A 6,000-nucleotide genomic window follows, 5' to 3' on the forward strand; every position below is an offset into this window, starting at 1 on the left:
TCACCCATTTGGATCAGGAGGTTCTCCCACATAACTTTTTTTTGCTCATGTGACCAACAGTTCTGCTCCTCATGCCCCGCTTGTGTGATAATTGCTTTTCAGTTTACTATTAGCCAGCTCACTAAGCAATAAGTATACAACACTCAAGATTGTAAAACATATTTCATCACTAATTAAAAAGATTCAATGAAATGTTACTTTTCACAAAACAACTTCTCACAAGTACCTGTCATCGTTTATTTCCTTATGTTCAGATGTCCAAGGATTCTCCAGCTTCCATTTTGTTTCAGATTTCTTGCATCAAAAGTTTGGTGCTACTTACTTGAATCTATCACATTAACCACTTCGATAACCAAAAATCAATCTTTCACTTTAAAAAAAGACCTGTTAAAGAAGATATATAGTGTTTCATTTCTCACAGTGCTAGTTAACTTCAGAAATTAGCAGGCACTCCTGACAGAAACCCCTGGTCATCATTCCAACTGCCAATTACACTTGTGTTAAGTCTGGCAAAATTAGAACTGAAACACATCTACTAAACTTTCTTCAAATGAAATTCCAATGAACCAGCTTTAAAATTGGATGACCTTCCAAAAATGTCAACCCTCAGAAGTAAAAACCATCTCTGCACTACACTCATGCTCTTTTTCCCATTTCTCCCCAATAAAAGAGCTCTTTCCTTTGCTCGTTTTTTTTCTTTTTTGAAAGTAAAGTTCTCTCCTCCCAAAAGTATGATTTCTTGAAATTGAAGGAGACCACCAGTGCAGTACTTTTCTGGTACTACTTCCAAATGTTTGTAGTTTATTCACGAATCTCAAGAGCATATGAATTGAGAGATTGTGTTTGGATTTGGGAAAGTGAATTACTCCCACCTAGCCAAGGAACAAACGAGTTCTGCTCTAACTCCCTAAATTGTGTCTTAACATCTGTCTCACCTCCCACATGAATACTGCACAACCCAAATAGTTTTTAATGATATGGCCAACATTTGTCTTTCAAGTAATATCAGAACAGATTAACCGATAATTTGTCACCTTTGTTTTCAAGGGGTATTATGTACAAATTGGTGTCATGTTTGCTTACAATATAACAAGAATACACGCCAAAAGAATTGTTTTTATGTAGAGCATTTGAGTATCCCAAGGATATAAAAACATGCTTTAGAAGTGAAAGTTTCTTTTAAACACAAAGTGCCCCAGAGATCAAAAAGGGGACCTCCACAGTCAATATATTTCAGCTACTTCCTCAAGTTGTTGTCAGGGAACAGTCGTCATAATTCTTTCTAATGGAAAAAAAATGAAGGAAGCATTCTCTTCAGAAAGCAAGATTTTATATAATTGTTTCCTTAAGTATAGGAGTATTTCTCCAACCATACCTTGCTGTTCGCAGTTATTACTTTTAAAATATTAATTCAGTAATTTTGCCAATTTAAGTCATGCTTCAAAGTGCAATTATTTAGCCAATCATGACCAGCAAAATACAAGTTGTTCAAATCCAAAATCAAACCTTAAGTTACCATCCATGACAATTCTAAGTTTTTTCCTCAAATAAGCATTGCTACAAACAACCACTTTGTGGTAAATGAATTAGGAAGTGTGTATTTCTCTTGTTCCAGTATCATGCTAAAACATAAATTAGTCTTTCAAGGATGACTGTTACCCAAATGACTAAATATGCACTAATTATGCAAAAACTATCGCAACAAGATAACATTAATGCTCTGACACAGGTCCATAACACAGGTAACTCTAAATCACAAGTTAATTAGTTTTAATTTACATTTATTGAAGGCAATACACAACTTAAAACAACTAGTTGGAGGTCCAGTAGCTCTTTTGGTTAGTCATCAAACCCCAAAATTCCTGTTGAAACTCCATCGGCAAATATGAATTAAATGTGGTCACAATGAATGGAGGAATATAAATAATTGTAAACAGTTTTCCTGTTTATCTTTTTAAACTCAAAGTTGGTTTGAAGCAAAAAAATTCACTCCATTTTCCAAAACATTTAACTTTTTATTACCACAAAAGCAGTAACAGGTTGCAATTTATCGAACAAAATAAATTCCAATGTGAATCAAACAACACCATATTTTAATCTCTTGGAGCAAGCTCACACCAGCTTCAAAATAAGTGTTGCAAAACCAGAACTTCAGATGCTGAAAATTCAAATTCAAAACAGAAAATGGTAGAACTATTCAGCAGGTTGACCTGAAACATTAACACTGTTTCTTTCCCCACAGATGCAGCCTAACCTGCTGAGTATTTCCAGTATTGTCAAAAATCAGTTTTATTGAATTATACAAGCCAGAATGCTAGAACTCAAGATTTTCTTCAGATGATCACAAAAGCAGATCAACATTCACAAAGCTGACACAATCATAATAAATGAAATACTTTGCCTCAGTGCACTTTCCACTGTTCTAATTTACAATCTCCAGACTCGTCTCCAACTGCCCTTCAGTTAACGTTTCTTTTAAAATAAAGACTTGTCCCTACCTGCTCAGGAGCTTACAAATATTGTCAATACCTGTCATTTGAATGACAGGCAAACAAGATGGCTGACCACTCCTCAGACTCCCTGGTCCACTCATCCCTCCCCATCCCCTAGCACTTTCCCCTGCAACCCTGGGAGGAGCAATATTTTCCCCTAAACCACCTCCCTCACCACCATCCAGGAACACAAACAGCCCTTCCAGGTCAGGCAAAGACCTGCATGCACCTCCTCCAACCTTGTGTACCGCATTCAGTGCTCTCACTGTGGCCTCCCCTACATCAGCGAGACCAAGTGACCTTATTGCAGAGCACCTGCTCTGTCTGCAATGGCTATCTTGAGCTCTCAGTTGCATGCCATTTCAACTCCCCTTCCCATCCCTACACTGGCCCGTCTGTCCTCGGTCTTCTCCACTACCAGGGTGCGACCAAATGTAAACTAGAAGAACAAACACCTCATATTCCACCTGGGTAGTTTACCACCCAGTGGTATGGATATTGATTTTTCCAATTTCAGGTAAACTGCAAGTACTGTGTTCCTTTCTCTATCATTCTGATCCATCCAGGTTCTCTCAGCCTTCTTTTCCCAACACCCACACCACCCCCCCCCCCCATTACCCAGTTTCATTCCCCTCCCCAAAGTGGTTCCATCTGCCCATCACCCTCCCTTACCTGGTTCCACTTATCACTTCCTTACATATCAGATTCCAGCATCTGCAGCCTCATGTGTCTTCACATTTCACCTTCCAGCATCTGTCTCAACCTCCACCCTCCCCCATTCTCTGACTCTATCTGCCCCTTTTTCTCCCCCTCTCCTTATCCTGTTTCTACTATCACCCACCAGCTGCTGTCTCCCTACTGCATCCCTTCCCCTCCATCTGCACATCAAACCCCTCCTCACTTGGTTCCACCTATCGCCTTCCAGCCCCTCCCTCTCCCTTCTTTATTCTGGCTACCTCCCCTCTGCACTCCCAGTCCTGATGCAGGGTCCTAACCCAAAATGTCAACAATCCCTCTGCCTCCACAAATCTTGCCTGACCCACCAAGATCCTCCAGCAGTTTGGTTTTTTTTTGCAGCATTGGCAGTCTTGTGTCTCCACAGTTGCATACATTTAAAAGTTGTTTATCTTTCCAAAACTTTGCCCACTAGGGTTGTTCTAACATGTGTCTAATTCATCCAAAATTTTGCCCACTAGGGTTGTTCTAACATGTGTCTAATTAATCAAAATGATATCTTATTGCTTCATCAGCCTCATCTTGTGCATTACAATTTGGGAAAAAATACTAATTTTTTTTTACTCAGACAATACTTAGAAATGTATTCTATGTCTCTCATTGAATACAAATATATTGCAGCTCAGTTCAAGATGCATTATAACAGGATTATACCAAAAAGCAGTACAAGCTTGGAAACTGATTGGGATGCTTTGTCAAATACACTAACTAGTAGACAGCATTTTGAATCCTGATGACAGCAAAACTGTCTGCAACATTTGAAGCACATGGGCAGTTAAATGCAAATATTCTGTTGTCAATGTTTCCCTGTTCTAGATTGTGCTCAAAGAGTGCAAAACATTGCACTGATGAGAATTTTATATACAAACTGTTCTTGTTGTAAAATACTATCCATTGTTATTAGCTTTTAATGATGTGCAAAAACTTATAACAACTTCTCCCAAAAAAATAAAATTGCTTTAAGCAATTCAAGCTATAACAGATTTGAAACATTTCTTAAATTCATACTACTTCAGTTTCTAAATTTAATCATGTGCATTCTAATCTTAATTTCAGGCCTTTTAAAATGGTTAATCCATTTATTAAAATTCTGTGTTTTACTTCCCAATTTTGTTGAGAACATTCTTCATTGTGATTGGACTATTCGCCAGTTTGATGACATTACTTTTGCTGGACACTAATTGCATAAGACTAACACCTGGCTGCAGCAGACATCAGAAAAGAGAGTCCCAATGACAACGTGAAGTGACATTACCATTAAAAACTCAAAATTCTGGCTATTTGCATCACTCGTGCACTGTCTTCTCTCAGTCTCGTGTCATTTCCATTCCTCTTTGAAGCATCCATTCGAAGTCAAGCATTCTCGGTTTCCTCCTATTGAGTCCTCAACACTGCATCTTTTCACCAGACTAACCCTTCAGGCAGACCTCATTCTCTACGGTGGTTATCTTATCAATGAGGGAGAGATGAAATCTGTATATATTCAAAAACAATGTCTGTTTCTACTACCAATTCCGTCAAATAAATTTCATAAATGCTTTTATTTCTGGGATTTCCCGTTGGATAGCCACTCTCTGCCCCGTCAGTGAGCCTCAGATAAACTCCACTCTGTTCGTAGAACCCAATCATAGCCAGCCTTTGCTCGTTTCCACAGTCTCCCAATCACATCTCTAATCGGTTTCACCTAGTGCAACTCTTCCGACAAACCATCCTTCTCCCCCCTTCTATCTGTTCAGAAGGATCACGCCTTTGCGCCATGCTCTCCAACAATCCCTCCGGCAAACCGCACGCTTATTGCATTCCTCCCTTGACATCCCTCAGTCTGACCTCATCTGCTCCACGCCCCACCTCGCAACCCCGTCTGCCCCTTGCAACCCCGCAGACACGCCGCGTCTCCTCTCCGCTACCCCTGCCTCTTGTAACCTTTAAATGCCTTTGCCCCGTTACCCCGTGACAGACCAAATCTTCGCTGCCCGATCATGTTGCCGGGCGGTTTTGGTTACACCCCCCGACTGATCCGTTTGACGGGTATGACCCGAGGTGTCAGTCCCCCGCCTCGGCGCTCGCTGCTCTCCACCCGCTCCATCCTCCCGGGGCTTTCCGACACTCGCCGAGCTCTATCTCGCCGACCTCCCCAAGGCTCGTCCTTACCTGGGTGACGGAGACTGTTCAGCCGCAGCCCTGCAGGCTCCGCCGCTGTCTCCATCTTTTTCCCCCGTACCCGCTCTGCATCCAGGTCCGATGAACAACCGGCGCCCCGGAGCGGCAGCGCTGGCCAAACATCGCGAGAGGAAAAGGAGAGCGCGCGGCCGCGGAGCGAGCCCGGTCGCGGCCGGCGGGAGAGCGAGCGCGCGCGGCCCTGCCCGGACGCGGGGCGGGGGTGCTGGCGGGACGTGAAATGCTGTTGGAGATTTTTGCGGCTCAAATCAGACGAGCATTAGTCATGAGGAAGTGACCGTAATAAAAAGGTGCAACACCTCCTCCACATACCGGCGTCACACACGATCGCAATGTGTTGCCGCAGACCGACGGTAATTGCCCGAAACAATTTAGCTCACAAGTTTCACAATTTTGCATTTGGAAAATAACAGTGCGTCTGAAATATTCTGATATCGATATCTATCAAATACACTTTAGATGAAGGATTTTACTTTAAAGACTGCATAGCAAAAATATATTGTTATTAAATGTCAGATTTAGTTTAGGAATATTGTATTTCTAGTGAATTTCATCATTCACTAACTCAGATTAACTGAATGCTGTTTGCACAAAT

The 6,000-nt window shown here is 41.5% G+C and overlaps 1 protein-coding gene across 1 annotated transcript in view; it reads right to left on the reverse strand.

The window, feature by feature from the left end:
* Positions 1–5,481, reverse strand: part of dagla (diacylglycerol lipase, alpha) — a 190,646-nt gene extending 185,165 nt beyond the window's left edge. The window contains exon 1 of the mRNA XM_052029291.1: positions 5,379–5,481. The gene's annotated coding sequence lies outside the window, so the exon portion shown is untranslated. The remainder of the gene's footprint in view (positions 1–5,378) is intronic.
* Positions 5,482–6,000: the final 519 nt, after the last annotated feature.

Source organism: Pristis pectinata, chromosome 14 (genome assembly GCF_009764475.1).
Source record: "Pristis pectinata isolate sPriPec2 chromosome 14, sPriPec2.1.pri, whole genome shotgun sequence".
NCBI classification, from domain to species: domain Eukaryota; kingdom Metazoa; phylum Chordata; class Chondrichthyes; order Rhinopristiformes; family Pristidae; genus Pristis; species Pristis pectinata.